The 16,846-nt window shown below is 47.0% G+C and overlaps 1 protein-coding gene across 2 annotated transcripts in view; it reads left to right on the top strand.

Annotated features, from left to right (window-relative positions):
- pde4ba (phosphodiesterase 4B, cAMP-specific a) overlaps window positions 1-16,846 on the top strand; it is a 348,841-nt gene that overhangs the window by 102,774 nt on the left and 229,221 nt on the right. The window lies entirely within an intron of this gene.

Genomic DNA, 16,846 nt, shown 5'->3' with positions numbered 1-16,846 from the left:
TAGCATTCCACTCCATCTCGCTAGCCTCCACTCCATCTCTCTAGCATTCCACTCCATCTCTCTAGCCTTCCACTCCATCTCTCTAGCCTTCCACTCCATCTCTCTGGCCTTCCACTCCATCTCTCTGGCCTTCCACTCTATCTCTCTAGCTTTCCACTCCATGTCTCTAGCCTTCCACTCCATCTCTCTAGCCTTCCACTCCAACACTCTAGCCTTCCACACCGTCCCTCTAGCCTTCCACTCCATCTCTCTAGCCTTCCACACCATCCCTCTAGCCTTCCACTCCATCTCTCTAGAATTCCACACCATCTCTCTAGCCTCAACTCCATCTCTCTAGCATTCCACTCCATCTCGCTAGCCTCCACTCCATCTATCTAGCCTTCCACTCAATCTATCTTAGCTTCCACTCCATCTCTCTAGCCTTCCACTCCATCTCTCTAGCCTTCCACTCCATCTCTCTGGCCTTCCATTCCATCTCTCTGGCCTTCCACTCTATCTCTCTAGCTTTCCACTCCATCTCTCTAGCCTTCCACTCCATCTCTCTAGCCTTCCACTCCAACACTCTAGCCTTCCACACCGTCCCTCTAGCCTTCCACTCCATCTCTCTAGAATTCCACACCATCTCTCTAGCCTCCATTCCATCTCTCTAGCATTCCACTCCATCTCGCTAGCCTCCACTCATCTCTCTAGCATTCCACTCCATCTATCTAGCCTTCCACTCCATCTATCTAGCCTTCCACTCCATCTCTCTGGCCTTCCACTCTATCTCTCTAGCTTTCCACTCCATCTATCTAGCCTTCCACTCTAGTGACCTCTCTCTCTCTCTCGCTCTCTCTATCTCTCTCTCTCCCTCCCTCCCTCCCTCAACTCTCTAGCCTTCCACTCCATCTCTCTAGCCTTCCACTCCATCTCTCTAGCCTTCCACTCCATCTCTCTTAACTTCCACTCCATCTATCTAGCCTTCCACTCCATCTATCTAGCCTCCCACTCCACCTCTCTGGCCTTCCATTCCACCTCTCTGGCCTTCCACTCCATCTTTCTGGCCTTCCACTCCATCTCTCTAGCCTTCCACTCCATCTCTCTAGCTCTCTCTAGCTTTCCACTCCATCTCTCTGGCCTTCCACTCCATCTATCTTGCCTTCCACTCCATCTATCTAGCCTTCCACTCCATCTCTGTAGCCTTCCACTCCATCTCTGTAGCCTTCCACTCCATCTCTCTCGCCTTCCACTCCATCTCTCTAGCCTTCCACTCCATCTCTCTAGCCTTCCACTCCATTTCTCCGGCTTTCCACTCCATCTATCTAGCCTTCCACTCCATCTCTCTAGCCTCCATTCCATCTCTCTAGCATTCCACTCCATCTCGCTAGCCTCCACTCCATCTCTCTAGCATTCCACTCCATCTATCTAGCCTTCCACTCCATCTATCTATCTAGCCTTCATCTCCATCTCTCTAGCCTTCCACTCCATCTCTCTAGCCTTCCACTCCATCTCTCTAGCCTTCCACTCCATATCTCTAGCCTTCCACTCCATCTCTCTGGCCTTCCACTCTATCTCTCTAGCTTTCCACTCCATCTCTCTAGCCTTCCACTCCATCTCTCTGGCCTTCCACTCCATCTCTCTAGCTTTCCACTCCATCTCTCTGGCCTTCCACTCCATCTCTCTAGCCTTCAAATCCATCTCTCTATCCTGCTACTCCAACGCTCTAGCATTCCACTCCATCTCTTTGGCCTTCCACTCCATCTCTCTAGCATTCCACACCATCTCTCTAGCCTCCACTCCATCTATCTAGCATTCCACTCCATCTCTTTGGCCTTCCACTCCATCTCTCTAACATTCCACTCCATCTCTCTATCCTTCCACTCCATCTCGCTAGCACAGTTGCCCACGTACAGTACTGTAGTGTAGCTTCCCTCCCTCCAATCTGCTCCACAAGCTTCACATTGATTCAGATATGACTAGGTTGATAGGAGATTGTGTTTTGTTCTGTTCTGTTCTCACTTTCTCTCTCTTTTTCTCCATCACAGGCATGCACATATGTTGTCACTCTATAATAGCTTCTGTCTCCATCTCATCTGTCCATCTCTCGTTTTTATTTTCCTTTGCCTTTGGCACTCCATCTCTCTATCCTTCTACTCCAACGCTCTAGCATTCTACTCCATCTCTCTATCCCGCTACTCCATCTCACTAGCCTTCCACTCCATCTCGCTATTCTGCTACTCCAACGCTCTAGCATTCTACTCCATCTCTCTGGCCTTCCACTCAATCTATCTAGCCTCCACTCCATCTCTCTAGCCTTCCACTCCATCTCTCTAGCCTTCCACTCCATCTCTCTAGCCTTCCACTCCATCTCTCTGGCCTTCCACTCTATCTCTCTAGCTTTCCACTCCATCTATCTAGCCTTCCACTCCATCTCTCTAGCCTTCCACTCCAACACTCTAGCCTTCCACTCCATCTCTCTAGCCTTCCACACCATCCCTCTATCCTTCCACTCCATCTCTCTAGAATTCCACACCATCTCTCTAGCCTCAACTCCATCTCTCTAGCATTCCACTCCATCTCGCTAGCCTCCACTCCATCTCTCTAGCATTCCACTCCATCTATCTAGCCTTCCACTCCATCTCTCTAGCTTTCCACTCCATCTATCTAGCCTTCCACTCAATCTATCTTAGCTTCCACTCCATCTCTCTAGCCTTCCACTCCATCTCTCTAGCCTTCCACTCCATCTCTCTGGCCTTCCACTCCATCTCTCTGGCCTTCCACTCTATCTCTCTAGCTTTCCACTCCATCTCTCTAGCCTTCCACTCCATCTCTCTAGCCTTCCACTCCAACACTCTAGCCTTCCACACCGTCCCTCTAGCCTTCCACTCCATCTCTCTAGCCTTCCACACCATCCCTCTAGCCTTCCACTCCATCTCTCTAGAATTCCACACCATCTCTCTAGCCTCAACTCCATCTCTCTAGCATTCCACTCCATCTCGCTAGCCTCCACTCCATCTCTCTAGCATTCCACTCCATCTATCTAGCCTTCCACTCCATCTCTCTAGCTTTCCACTCCATCTATCTAGCCTTCCACTCAATCTATCTTAGCTTCCACTCCATCTCTCTAGCCTTCCACTCCATCTCTCTAGCCTTCCACTCCATCTCTCTGGCCTTCCACTCCATCTCTCTGGCCTTCAACTCTATCTTTCTAGCTTTCCACTCCATCTCTCTAGCCTTCCACTCCATCTCTCTAGCCTTCCACTCCAACACTCTAGCCTTCCACACCGTCCCTCTAGCCTTCCACTCCATCTCTCTAGAATTCCACACCATCTCTCTAGCCTCCATTCCATCTCTCTAGCATTCCACTCCATCTCGCTAGCCTCCACTCCATCTCTCTAGCATTCCACTCCATCTATCTAGCCTTCCACTCCAAACATCTAGCCTTCCACTCCATCTCTCTGGCCTTCCACTCTATCTCTCTAGCTTTCCACTCCATCTATCTAGCCTTCCACTCCATCTATCTAGCCTTCCACTCCATCTCTCTAGCATTCCACTCCATCTATCTAGCCTTCCACTCCATCTCTCTAGCTTTCCACTCCATCTATCTAGCCTTCCACTCAATCTATCTTAGCTTCCACTCCATCTCTCTAGCCTTCCACTCCATCTCTCTAGCCTTCCACTCCATCTCTCTGGCCTTCCACTCCATCTCTCTGGCCTTCCACTCTATCTCTCTAGCTTTCCACTCCATCTCTCTAGCCTTCCACTCCATCTCTCTAGCCTTCCACTCCAACACTCTAGCCTTCCACACCGTCCCTCTAGCCTTCCACTCCATCTCTCTAGCCTTCCACACCATCCCTCTAGCCTTCCACTCCATCTCTCTAGAATTCCACACCATCTCTCTAGCCTCAACTCCATCTCTCTAGCATTCCACTCCATCTCGCTAGCCTCCACTCCATCTCTCTAGCATTCCACTCCATCTATCTAGCATTCCACTCCATCTATCTAGCCTTCCACTCCAAACATCTAGCCTTCCACTCCATCTCTCTGGCCTTCCACTCTATCTCTCTAGCCTTCCACTCCATCTCTCTAGCCTTCCACTCCATCTCTCTGGCCTTCCACTCCATCTCTCTGGCCTTCAACTCTATCTTTCTAGCTTTCCACTCCATCTCTCTAGCCTTCCACTCCATCTCTCTAGCCTTCCACTCCAACACTCTAGCCTTCCACACCGTCCCTCTAGCCTTCCACTCCATCTCTCTAGAATTCCACACCATCTCTCTAGCCTCCATTCCATCTCTCTAGCATTCCACTCCATCTCGCTAGCCTCCACTCCATCTCTCTAGCATTCCACTCCATCTATCTAGCCTTCCACTCCAAACATCTAGCCTTCCACTCCATCTCTCTGGCCTTCCACTCTATCTCTCTAGCTTTCCACTCCATCTATCTAGCCTTCCACTCCATCTATCTAGCCTTCCACTCCATCTCTCTAGCCTTCCACTCCATCTATCTAGCCTTCCATTCCACCTCTCTGGCCTTCCACTCCATCTTTCTGGCCTTCCACTCCATCTCTCTAGCCTTCCACTCCATCTCTCTAGCCCTCTCTAGCTTTCCACTCCATCTCTCTAGCCTTCCACTCCATCTCACTAGCCTTCCACTCCATCTATCTTGCCTTCCACTCCATCTATCTAGCCTTCCACTCCATCTCTGTAGCCTTCCACTCCATCTCTGTAGCCTTCCACTCCATCTCTCTCGCCTTCCACTCCATCTCTCTAGCCTTCCACTCCATCTCTCTAGCCTTCCACTCCATTTCTCCGGCTTTCCACTCCATCTATCTAGCCTTCCACTCCATTTCTCTAGCCTTCCACTCCATCTCTCTAGCCTTCCACTCCATCTATCTAGCCTTCCACTCCATCTCTCTAGCCTTCCACTCCATTTCTCCGGCCTTCCACTCCATCTCTGTAGCCTTCCACTCCATCTCTCTAGCCTTCCACACCATCCCTCTAGCCTTCCACTCCATCTCTCTATAATTCCACACCATCTCTCTAGCCTCAACTCCATCTCTCTAGCATTCCACTCCATCTCGCTAGCCTCCACTCCATCTCTCTAGCATTCCACTCCATCTCTCTAGCCTTCCACTCCATCTCTCTAGCCTTCCACTCCATCTCTCTGGCCTTCCACTCCATCTCTCTGGCCTTCCACTCTATCTCTCTAGCTTTCCACTCCATGTCTCTAGCCTTCCACTCCATCTCTCTAGCCTTCCACTCCAACACTCTAGCCTTCCACACCGTCCCTCTAGCCTTCCACTCCATCTCTCTAGCCTTCCACACCATCCCTCTAGCCTTCCACTCCATCTCTCTAGAATTCCACACCATCTCTCTAGCCTCAACTCCATCTCTCTAGCATTCCACTCCATCTCGCTAGCCTCCACTCCATCTATCTAGCCTTCCACTCAATCTATCTTAGCTTCCACTCCATCTCTCTAGCCTTCCACTCCATCTCTCTAGCCTTCCACTCCATCTCTCTGGCCTTCCATTCCATCTCTCTGGCCTTCCACTCTATCTCTCTAGCTTTCCACTCCATCTCTCTAGCCTTCCACTCCATCTCTCTAGCCTTCCACTCCAACACTCTAGCCTTCCACACCGTCCCTCTAGCCTTCCACTCCATCTCTCTAGAATTCCACACCATCTCTCTAGCCTCCATTCCATCTCTCTAGCATTCCACTCCATCTCGCTAGCCTCCACTCATCTCTCTAGCATTCCACTCCATCTATCTAGCCTTCCACTCCATCTATCTAGCCTTCCACTCCATCTCTCTGGCCTTCCACTCTATCTCTCTAGCTTTCCACTCCATCTATCTAGCCTTCCACTCTAGTGACCTCTCTCTCTCTCTCGCTCTCTCTATCTCTCTCTCTCCCTCCCTCCCTCCCTCAACTCTCTAGCCTTCCACTCCATCTCTCTAGCCTTCCACTCCATCTCTCTAGCCTTCCACTCCATCTCTCTTAACTTCCACTCCATCTATCTAGCCTTCCACTCCATCTATCTAGCCTCCCACTCCACCTCTCTGGCCTTCCATTCCACCTCTCTGGCCTTCCACTCCATCTTTCTGGCCTTCCACTCCATCTCTCTAGCCTTCCACTCCATCTCTCTAGCTCTCTCTAGCTTTCCACTCCATCTCTCTGGCCTTCCACTCCATCTATCTTGCCTTCCACTCCATCTATCTAGCCTTCCACTCCATCTCTGTAGCCTTCCACTCCATCTCTGTAGCCTTCCACTCCATCTCTCTCGCCTTCCACTCCATCTCTCTAGCCTTCCACTCCATCTCTCTAGCCTTCCACTCCATTTCTCCGGCTTTCCACTCCATCTATCTAGCCTTCCACTCCATCTCTCTAGCCTTCATTCCATCTCTCTAGCATTCCACTCCATCTCGCTAGCCTCCACTCCATCTCTCTAGCATTCCACTCCATCTATCTAGCCTTCCACTCCATCTATCTAGCCTTCCACTCCATCTCTCTGGCCTTCCACTCTATCTCTCTAGCTTTCCACTCCATCTATCTAGCCTTCCACTCTAGTGACCTCTCTCTCTCTCTCGCTCTCTCTATCTCTCTCTCTCTCTCCCTCCCTCCCTCCCTCAACTCTCTAGCCTTCCACTCCATCTATCTAGCCTTCCACTCCATCTATCTAGCCTCCCACTCCACCTCTCTGGCCTTCCATTCCACCTCTCTGGCCTTCCACTCCATCTTTCTGGCCTTCCACTCCATCTCTCTAGCCTTCCACTCCATCTCTCTAGCTCTCTCTAGCTTTCCACTCCATCTCTCTGGCCTTCCACTCCATCTATCTTGCCTTCCACTCCATCTATCTAGCCTTCCACTCCATCTCTGTAGCCTTCCACTCCATCTCTGTAGCCTTCCACTCCATCTCTGTAGCCTTCCACTCCATCTCTCTCGCCTTCCACTCCATCTCTCTAGCCTTCCACTCCATCTCTCTAGCCTTCCACTCCATTTCTCCGACTTTCCACTCCATCTATCTAGCCTTCCACTCCATCTCTCTAGCCTTCCACTCCATCTCTCTAGCCTTCCACTCCATCTATCTAGCCTTCCACTCCATCTCTTTAGCCTTCCACTCCATTTCTCCGGCCTTCCACTCCATCTCTGTAGCCTTCCACTCCATCTCTCTAGCCTTCCACTCCATCTCTCTAGCCTTCCACTCCATTTGTCCGGCCTCTCTCCCTGCTATTCTATTATCTTACTGGAAAGGCTGGAGCTCCAGTGGTCGGTCATCTCTCCCATTCTTCATTATTCCCCTATTCTCTACCAACACTTTGCATCACTGAGGATGTAAGTGACCACTCTCTCTCTCTCTCTCTCTCTCTCTCTCTCTCTCTCTCTCTCTCTCTCTCTCTCTCTCTCTCTTTCTCCCTCCCTCCCTCCCTCCCTCCCTCCCTCCCTCCCTCCCTCCCTCCCTTCAATTCAATTTAAAAGGGCTTTATTGGTATCGGAAACATATGTTTACATTGCCAAAGCAAGTGAAATAGGTAATAAACAAAAGATAAATAAACAATAAAAAATTATCAGAAATCATTACACTCACAAAAGTTTCAAAAGAATAAAGACATTTCAAATGTCATATTATGTCTATATATAGAGCTGTAATGATGTGCAAATAGTTAAAGTACAAAAGGGAAAAGGAATAAAGATAAATATGGGTTGTATTTACAATGGTGTTTGTTCTTCACTGGTTGCCTTTCTCACAGATCTTGCAGTTGTGATGGCACACTGTGGTATTTTACTCAATAGATATTGGAGTTTATCAAAATTTGATTTGTTTTCGAGTTCACGAGGTTAATTTTTCAGTTTTTGATTTGTTAAAAAAGTTTGAAATATCCAATAAATGTCGTTCCACTTCATGATTGTGTCCCACTTGTTGTTGATTCTTCACAAAAAAATACAGTTTAAATATTTATGTTTGAAGCCTGAAATGTGGCAAAAGGTCGCAAAGTTCAAGAGGGCCGAATACTTTCGCAAGGCACTGTATATGTTGAATTGTGGGGCTCAAGCTGCATCCCTGTCTCACCTCACAGCCCTATAGACAGAAATATTGGTGTTTTTTGCCAATTTTTAGCGCACACTTATTGATTGTTTACATGGATTTTATAACATCATATGTGTTTCTCCCAGCACCGCTTTCCTTCAATTTGTATAGCAGACCCTCTTGGCAAACTGAGTCAAAAGTAGTTTTTTTCTATATCAACAAAGCATGAGAAGATTTTGCTTTTGTTTTGTTTTGTTTGTTTGTCAGTTAGTGTGTGCAGTGTGAATACGTGGTCTGTCGTACTGTAATTTGGTAAAAAGCTAATTTGACATTTGCTCAGTACATTGTTTTCGTGTGACGAAATGTACAAGTCTGCTGTTAATGATAATGCAGAGGATTTTCCCAATGTTGCTGTTGATGCATATCCCACGGTAGTTATTGAGGTGAAATTTTGTGTATTGGGGTGATCAGTCCTTGGTTCCAAATATTGGGGAAGATGACAGAGCTGAGGATGATGTTAAAGAGGTTAAGTACAGCCAATTGGAATTTGTGGTCTGTTTATTTTATAATTTCATTGAGGATACCATCAACACCACAAGCCTTTTTGGGTTGGAGGGTTTGTATTTTGTCTTGTAGTTCATTCATTTTAATTGGAGAATTCAGTGGGTTCTGGTAGTCTTTAGTAGTTGATTCTAAGATTTGTATTTGATCATGTACACGTTTTTGCTGTTTGTTCTTTTTTATAGAGCCAAAAACAATGGAGAAGTGGTTTATCCATATTTATAAACTGGGTGGTTCGAGCCCTGAATGTTGATTGACTGACAGCCGCGGTATAGCAGACCATGTACCACGCGTATGACAAAACATTTATTTTGACTGCTCTAATTAGGTTGGTAACCAGTTTATAATAGCAATAAGGCACCTCGGGGGTTTGTGATATATGGCCAATATACCACGGCTAAGGGCTGTGTTCAGGCACTCCCTGCTGTGTCATGTTGCGAACAGCCCTTAGCCGTGTTATACTGGCCTTATACCACACCCCCTCGTGCCTTATTGCTTAAATCTCAATTTCTCTCTCCCTCCCTCTCCCCGTATCTCTAATCCTTCTGAAGGACACTGCTGTGGTATAGTTAGGTGTTTTTTGATCATTACATACAAAACCCTCCCTTCCACCTACCCCTACCCCTTCATCCTCCCCCTCCCTCCTACCCCTACCCCCTCATCCTCCCCCTCCCTCCTACCCCCTCATCCCCCCCCCCCTCCTACCCCTACCCCCTCATCCTCCCCCTCCCTCCTACCCCCTCATCCTCCCCCTCCCTCCACCCCCCCCTACTGCACATGCAGAGCCTCCAGAGCCTCTCGGAGCCGTGGTATTGTGGAGAGCCTATAATGCTCTATTCCTGTGCTCTCTCAGAGGGTTAGTTCCTATGGTACATTTTATGCTTTAGAATGCCGTTTTAGTTTCAACAAGACAGAAAAAGAATGGCATTGACATGCAAGCTTTTACTGTAGCAAGGCCAGAGATACTGCTCTGCACAGTTTCCTAGATCTAGGGCTGGGACTGCAGTACCCACTCACTTCTCAGAAATATCTCTCTCTCTCTATCTCTGAACATGTTTTAAAAGACTTGCCCATGATGTTTACCTAGAGGAATGTAGTGTCAATGATATGACATGAATGTAGTTGTGCTAACAGGCACGCAAGGCCGTAGAAGCTATCCTACTGTCTATAATATTTATACATGCAGATTGAGTGTTGTCTAATATAACATTTCAGTGACAGGCAAACACACACACACACACACACACACACACACACACACACACACACACACACACCATACACACACACACCACACACGCACACTGATTTATTCCAGCTCTCAGTCAGTGACAATAAATTTAACCTAATTTCTCAGCGTTAACAGCTTTATTTATGCCCTCCAATCACTCACCACACAGCACTCAATTCAAGACACGTTAAGTCAGTCAGTTAAGCAGAAGGATCAACACCAGCGTGTCTGGAAAGATATGGCAGATAAGATGACTGAACAGAGAAAGAGGTTAGGAGTGATTGACTGACTGTGTCTTCTCAATAAATTTGCAAAAGGAAATTATTTATTACAAGCTGAACTGGCTAGATACAGTTTCTCTATTGGTTTGGCTTGTTGTGGGGAGCACAGTTCCATGCTCTCAAAAAACAGTTGTTGTTAACACCTTCCAAACTGAGTTTTATTTAGCAAACTAGCTCAAGTACACTGCAGATTGTATTATTGCTTTAATTTCACATGAAAGCTATAGACACCTGTCATCTGTTGATTAGCTCATATATATAGCCCCCCTCCCCCTCCCCTCCCCTACTTCCTCCTACTTCCTCCTATTCTCCTCTCCTCTCCTCTCCTCTCCTCTCCTCTCCTCTCCTCTCCTCTCCTCTCCTCTCCTCTCCTCTCGGCCCGGCTTCAGGTCTCTCCTGCAGAGACACCAGCTCCACACTCTCTCCCTTATTTGTCCTCTGCCTCTTGGTGGTCTTGAAATACAGATAGCTGGCCATGATAGTCGTCAAGAACGTCAGCAGCACTACAACGTGTCTGATGATGAAGGCTTTCAGAGGAGGGGCTGAAATAGAAACACATTTTATAAGGGGATGGATTATCATCAGATTCCTCTGTGGAATATTTCTCAAAATCTGTCAAAGTTAAAAGCCTGGTTGGTTCTCAGTTACCTGTGACAGTAAGGGACAGGAGCTCTCAGTGAAGCTCTCAGGAGCTCTCAGTGGAGAAGTTATGAGAGAAAACATAAATCGCATTAACACAGCTGTAGTTCCCTTGGTGGGACTCATCTGCAGCGGGGTAGAGGAAGACAACAGAGTGATTGACAGCTGACTGGGTCTTGGTCTGTGTTCTGTTGGAGCCAGTGAACGAGAGGAGGAATGAGTCCTCCTGGGTACTGTTGCTGAGTGGAGCAGGTGATGGTGAAGCTGTGACCCTTGAACACATCTGGCCCCTGGTGTCTCCTGGAGACCCCTCCCATTGAGACATTGAGAGAGATATTAGGCTGGAGCAGGAGATCTGCTATTATTATATTGCAAAGACCGTGTAAAACATTCCCTGAGTGCAGACTCTGAGCCAACGGATCAAGATACAGTGGGGCAAAAAAGTATTTAGTCAGCCACCAATTGTGCAAGTTCTCCCACTTAAAAAGATGTGAGAGGCCTGTAATTTTCATCATATGTACACTTCAACTATGACAGACAAAATGAGAAAAAAAAATCCAGAAAATCACATTGTAGGATTTTGAATGAATTTATTTGCAAATTATGGTGGAAAATAAGTATTTGGTCACAGACCTGCAACTTCTTCTTTAAGAGGCTCCTCTGTCCTCCACTCGTTACCTGTATTAATGGCACCTGTTTGAACTTGTTATCAGTATAAAAGACACCTGTCCACAACCTCAAACAGTCACACTCCAAACTCTACTATGGCCAAGACCAAAGAGCTGTCAAAGGACACCAGAAACAAAATTGTAGACCTGCACCAGGCTGGGAAGACTGAATCTGCAATAGGTAAGCAGCTTGGTTTGAAGAAATCAACTGTGGGAGCAATTATTAGGAAATGGAAGACATACAAGACCACTGATAATCTCCCTCGATCTGGGGCTCCATGCAAGATCTCACCCCGTGGGGTCAAAATGATCACAAGAACGGTGAGCAAAAATCCCAGAACCACACGGGGGGACCTAGTGAATGACCTGCAGAGAGCTGGGACCAAAGTAACAAAGCCTACCATCAGTAACACACTACGCCGCCAGGGACTCAAATCCTGCAGTGCCAGACGTGTCCCCCTGCTTAAGCCAGTACATGTCCAGGCCCATCTGAAGTTTGCTAGAGAGCATTTGGATGATCCAGAAGAAGATTGGGAGAATGTCATATGGTCAGATCAAACCAAAATATAACTTTTGGGTAAAAACTCAACTCGTCGTGTTTGGAGGACAAAGAATGCTGAGTTGCATCCAAAGAACACCATACCTACTGTGAAGCATGGGGGTGGAAACATCATGCTTTGGGGCTGTTTTTCTGCAAATGGACCAGGATGACTGATCCGTGTAAAGGAAAGTATGAATGGGGCCATGTATCGTGAGATTTTGAGTGAAAACCTCCTTCCATCAGCAAGGGCATTGAAGATGGAACGTGGCTGGGTCTTTCAGCAAGACAATGATCCCAAACCCACCGCCCGGGCAACGAAGGAGTGGCTTCGTAAGAAGCATTTCAAGGTCCTGGATTGGCCTAGCCAGTCTCCAGATCTAAACCCCATAGAAAATCTTTGGAGGGAGTTGAAAGTCTGTGTTGCCCAGCAACAGCCCCAAAACATCACTGCTCTAGAGGAGATCTGCATGGAGGAATGGGCCAACATACCAGCAACCGTGTGTGAAAACCTTGTGAAGACTTACAGAAAACATTTGACCTCTGTCATTGCCAACAAAGGGTATATAACAAAGTATTAAGAAACTTTTGTTATTGACCAAATACTTATTTTCCACCATCATTTGCAAATAAATTCATTAAAAATCCTACAATGTGATTTTCTGGATTATGGTCATAGTCATAGTTGAAGTGTACCTATGATGAAAATTACAGGCCTCTCTCAGAACTTGCACAATTGGTGGCTGGTGGCTGGTGGCTGACTAAATACTTTTTTTGCCCCACTGTACATCATATGTATCTTCAGGCTAATCTACATTTGAAAAAGCGGAGCCACAACCTAGTTGTGAACATTGCGACTCATTGCCTATACATTGGAACTCTTTAGCCCAGGTTGGAACCTAACCTTCTCCATAGAGCCCCCGCTGTAGCGCTGCAGGAGCCCCACAGCCAAGATCCCGACAGACTACCTCTGCATCCTTCCAGTCAAAGTCAACTTTACACACTGAGGCCCAGGACTGATTGGATTTCACCTCCAGTCTCCCAGAGCAGAGTCCAGCTCCATCCACGAGCCTCACGGAATCTGAACAGACCACAATGTCAATGGTATTGTAACCAAAAGAACCAAACTCGGCAGAGCTGACTCAACACTCCTCGAGAGTAGACTCAATTTCTGAATAACTAAACTGCTTAATGTTACAAAATAAACCCTTTTCCTTGCATCTCTCTCCAAATTGAGAATTGTAATGTGTATCTACAGCATTCCCACAGCCCAGCTCTCTACACAACATCTTTGCATCTTTCATGCCCCAGCCATGACTACATACTGCCGCTCATTCTCCTCCACTATCCCAGAGCAGGAGCTGGTCCCATTCACAAGTCTGACTGAGTTGGCTGGTGTATCTGAGGAGAAACAAACACCCAGGTCTCAATCCCTAATTACAGGGGAACAGAATAATACAGACAGTATGCCTCGCTATACAGTATACATATTTCACATTTCTTGGGCATGATTGCTTATGTGTATAACACAGCACACATGCATTAACTATCACGTATACTAACCTCTCCAGCCTCTAGGTCATCAGGCTGCTGATTATCCCACACAACTGTCACCATCGTCTCGCGCACCTGCGCCTCATGACACTCACCTGGACTCCATTATCTCCTTGATTATCTTCCCTATATCTGTCACTCCTCTTGCTTCTTTCCTCGGGTGTTATTGACTCTGTTTTCATGTCGGTGCGTTGTTTGTGTTACGTGTTCATTGCTTCTTTTATTTATTAAGACAGTCACTCCCTGAACTTGCTTCCCGAAACTCAGCGCACTCTTTACATTGACACAGGTATATATGATTGTAAACCGGCTAGTTTGGATCCTAGATGCTGATTGGCTGAAACAGCATTCCAGCTGTGTGTATATATCAGAATTTCTATTTCAAGTATCACTAAGCCATTCTTGATATACCACAGCAAATGACAAGAGAAAGACAATAAGTATCTTATTAACACATAATTTCCCCTTGTTTCTAGCATAACATTTTGGTTTGCAACAGCAACATACGTTATATACCCCCTCAGGGCCTTATTGCTTAAGGATAGTGATTTTACATCAAATAAATTGCCCCCAAACACAAGACACTACATAAAAGCCTCCTTTCCATATTGTAGTAGGTGACGTAACCCCAGAAAGGTAACTAATCACAGTTGGCCTCATCAGACCTGTCCTCACAGTCAGCATCTCCATCACACTTCCAGGTGTTGGCCTCATCAGACCTGTCCTCACAGTCAGCATCTCCATCACACTTCCAGGTGTTGGCCTCATCAGACCTGTCCTCACAGTCAGCGTCTCTATCACACTTCCAGGTGTTGGCCTCATCAGACCTGTCCTCACAGTCAGCGTCTCCATCACACTTCCAGGTGTTGGCCTCATCAGACCTGTCCTCACAGTCAGCGTCTCCATCACACTTCCAGGTGTTGGCCTCATCAGACCTGTCCTCACAGTCAGCGTCTCCATCACACTTCCAGGTGTTGGCCTCATCAGACCTGTCCTCACAGCCAGCGTCTCCATCACACTTCCAGGTGTTAGCCTCATCAGACCTGTCCTCACAGTCAGCGTCTCCATCACACTTCCAGGTGTTGGCCTCATCAGACCTGTCCTCACAGTCAGCATCTCCATCACACTTCCAGGTGTTGGCCTCATCAGACCTGTCCTCACAGTCAGCGTCTCCATCACACTTCCAGGTGTTGGCCTCATCAGACCTGTCCTCACAGTCAGCGTCTCCATCACACTTCCAGGTGTTGGCCTCATCAGACCTGTTTTCACAGTCAGCGTCTCCATCACACTTCCAGGTGTTGGCCTCATCAGACCTGTCCTCACAGTCAGCGTCTCCATCACACTTCCAGGTGTTGGCCTCATCAGACCTGTCCTCACAGTCAGCATCTACATCACACTTCCAGGTGTTGGCCTCATCAGACCTGTCCTCACAGTCAGCGTCTCCATCACACTTCCAGGTGTTGGCGTCAGACCTGTCCTCACAGTCAGCGTCTCCATCACACTTCCAGGTGTTGGCCTCATCAGACCTGTCCTCACAGTCAGCGTCTCCATCACACTTCCAGGTGTTGGCATCAGACCTGTCTTCACAGTCAGCATCTCCATCAGACTTCCAGGTGTTGGCCTCATCAGACCTGTCCTCACAGTCAGCGTCTCCATCACACTTCCAGGTGTTGGCATCAGACCTGTCTTCACAGTCAGCGTCTCCATCACACTTCCAGGTGTTGGCATCAGACCTGTCTTCACAGTCAGCATCTCCATCAGACTTCCAGGTGTTGGCCTCATCAGACCTGTCCTCATAGTCAGCGTCTCCATCACACTTCGAGGTGAGGGGGATGCATCTTCCTCCGCCACACGGGGGAAACTTCCAGGGGCACTGGGGCTTCATGCAGCTGGATTTGTCCCAATTGGCTTTTTCTTCTCTTGACTTTACATTGCGATTGGCAACATTCATAAATTAGGTGCATTTACCGCCACCGACCTCATTCGTCTTTCAGTTACCCACGTGGGTATAACCAATGAGGAGCTGGCATGTGGGTACCTTCTTCTATAAACCAATGAGGAGATGGGAGAGGCAGGACTTGCAGCGCAATCTGCGTCACAAATATAACTGACTTCTATTTTAGTCCTTGGCAATGCAGATGCTCGTTGGCGTAATAATTGAATAAAATAGATTTCTAAATGTACTTTGCAACGCTCGCATTGCAGTCAGCCTGTAAGTGTGCCTTGAATTCAATTGAAATCACTGACAGTGTCACCAGCAAAGCACCCCCACACCATCACACCTCCTCCTCTTTGCTTCACAGTGGGAACCACACATGCAGAGATCATCCGTTCTCCTACTCTGCATCTCACAAAGACACGGCTGTTGGAACCAATCTCAAATTTGGACTCATCAGACCAAAGGACAGATTTCCACCTATCTAATGTCCATTGCTCGTGTTTCTTGGCCCAAGCAAGTCTCTTCTTCTTGTTTGTGTCCTTTAGTAGTGGTTTCTTTGCAGCAATTCGACCATGAAGACCTGATTCACACAGTCTCCTCTGAACAGTTGATGGTGAGATGTGTCTGTTACTTGAATTCTGTGAAGCATTTATTTGGGCTGCAATTTCTGAGGCTGGTAACTCTAATGTACTTATCCTCTGCAACAGAGGTCACTCTGTGTCTTCCTTTCCTGTGACGGGCCTCATGAGAGCCAGTTTCATCATTGTGCTTGATGGTTTTTGCGACTGCACTTGAAGAAACGTTAAAAGTTCTTGAAATGTTCCGGATTGACTGACCTTCATGTCTTAAAGTCATGATGGACTGTCGTTTCTCTTTGCTTATTTGAGGTGTTCTTGCCATAATATGGACTTTGTCTTTTACCAAATAAGGATATCTTCACTATACCACCTCTACCATGTCACAACACAACTGATTGTCTCAAATGCATTAAGGAAAGAAATTCCACAAATTAACTTTAAACAAGACACACATGTTAATTGAAATGCATTCCAGGTGACTAACTCATGGAGCTGGTTGAGAGAATGCCAAGAGTTTGCAAAGCTGTCATCAAATTGTGGCTACTTTGAAAAATCTCAAGTATAAAATATATTTGGATTTGTTTAACACTTTTTTGGTTACAACATGATTCTATATGTGATATTTCATAGTTTTGATGTCTTCACTATCATTCTACAATGTAGAAAATAGTAAAAATAAAGAAAACCTTGAATGAGTAGGTGTGTCCACACTTTTGACTGGTACTGTATGTCACCGAAGAAGACCTAGTAAAACCAATGCCTAACAAACTTTTAGTGACCAGTGACATTGTCATCGATCCTTTAATTTCTATAATGCCAATGTATTCGATCTATTCAAATGACTGATGTCTTGA

This window comes from Oncorhynchus mykiss, chromosome 5, assembly GCF_013265735.2.
Source record: "Oncorhynchus mykiss isolate Arlee chromosome 5, USDA_OmykA_1.1, whole genome shotgun sequence".
Taxonomy (NCBI): domain Eukaryota; kingdom Metazoa; phylum Chordata; class Actinopteri; order Salmoniformes; family Salmonidae; genus Oncorhynchus; species Oncorhynchus mykiss.
The sequence above is the reverse complement of the archived record's forward strand: the minus strand, read 5'-3'. Positions and strand labels throughout refer to the sequence as shown.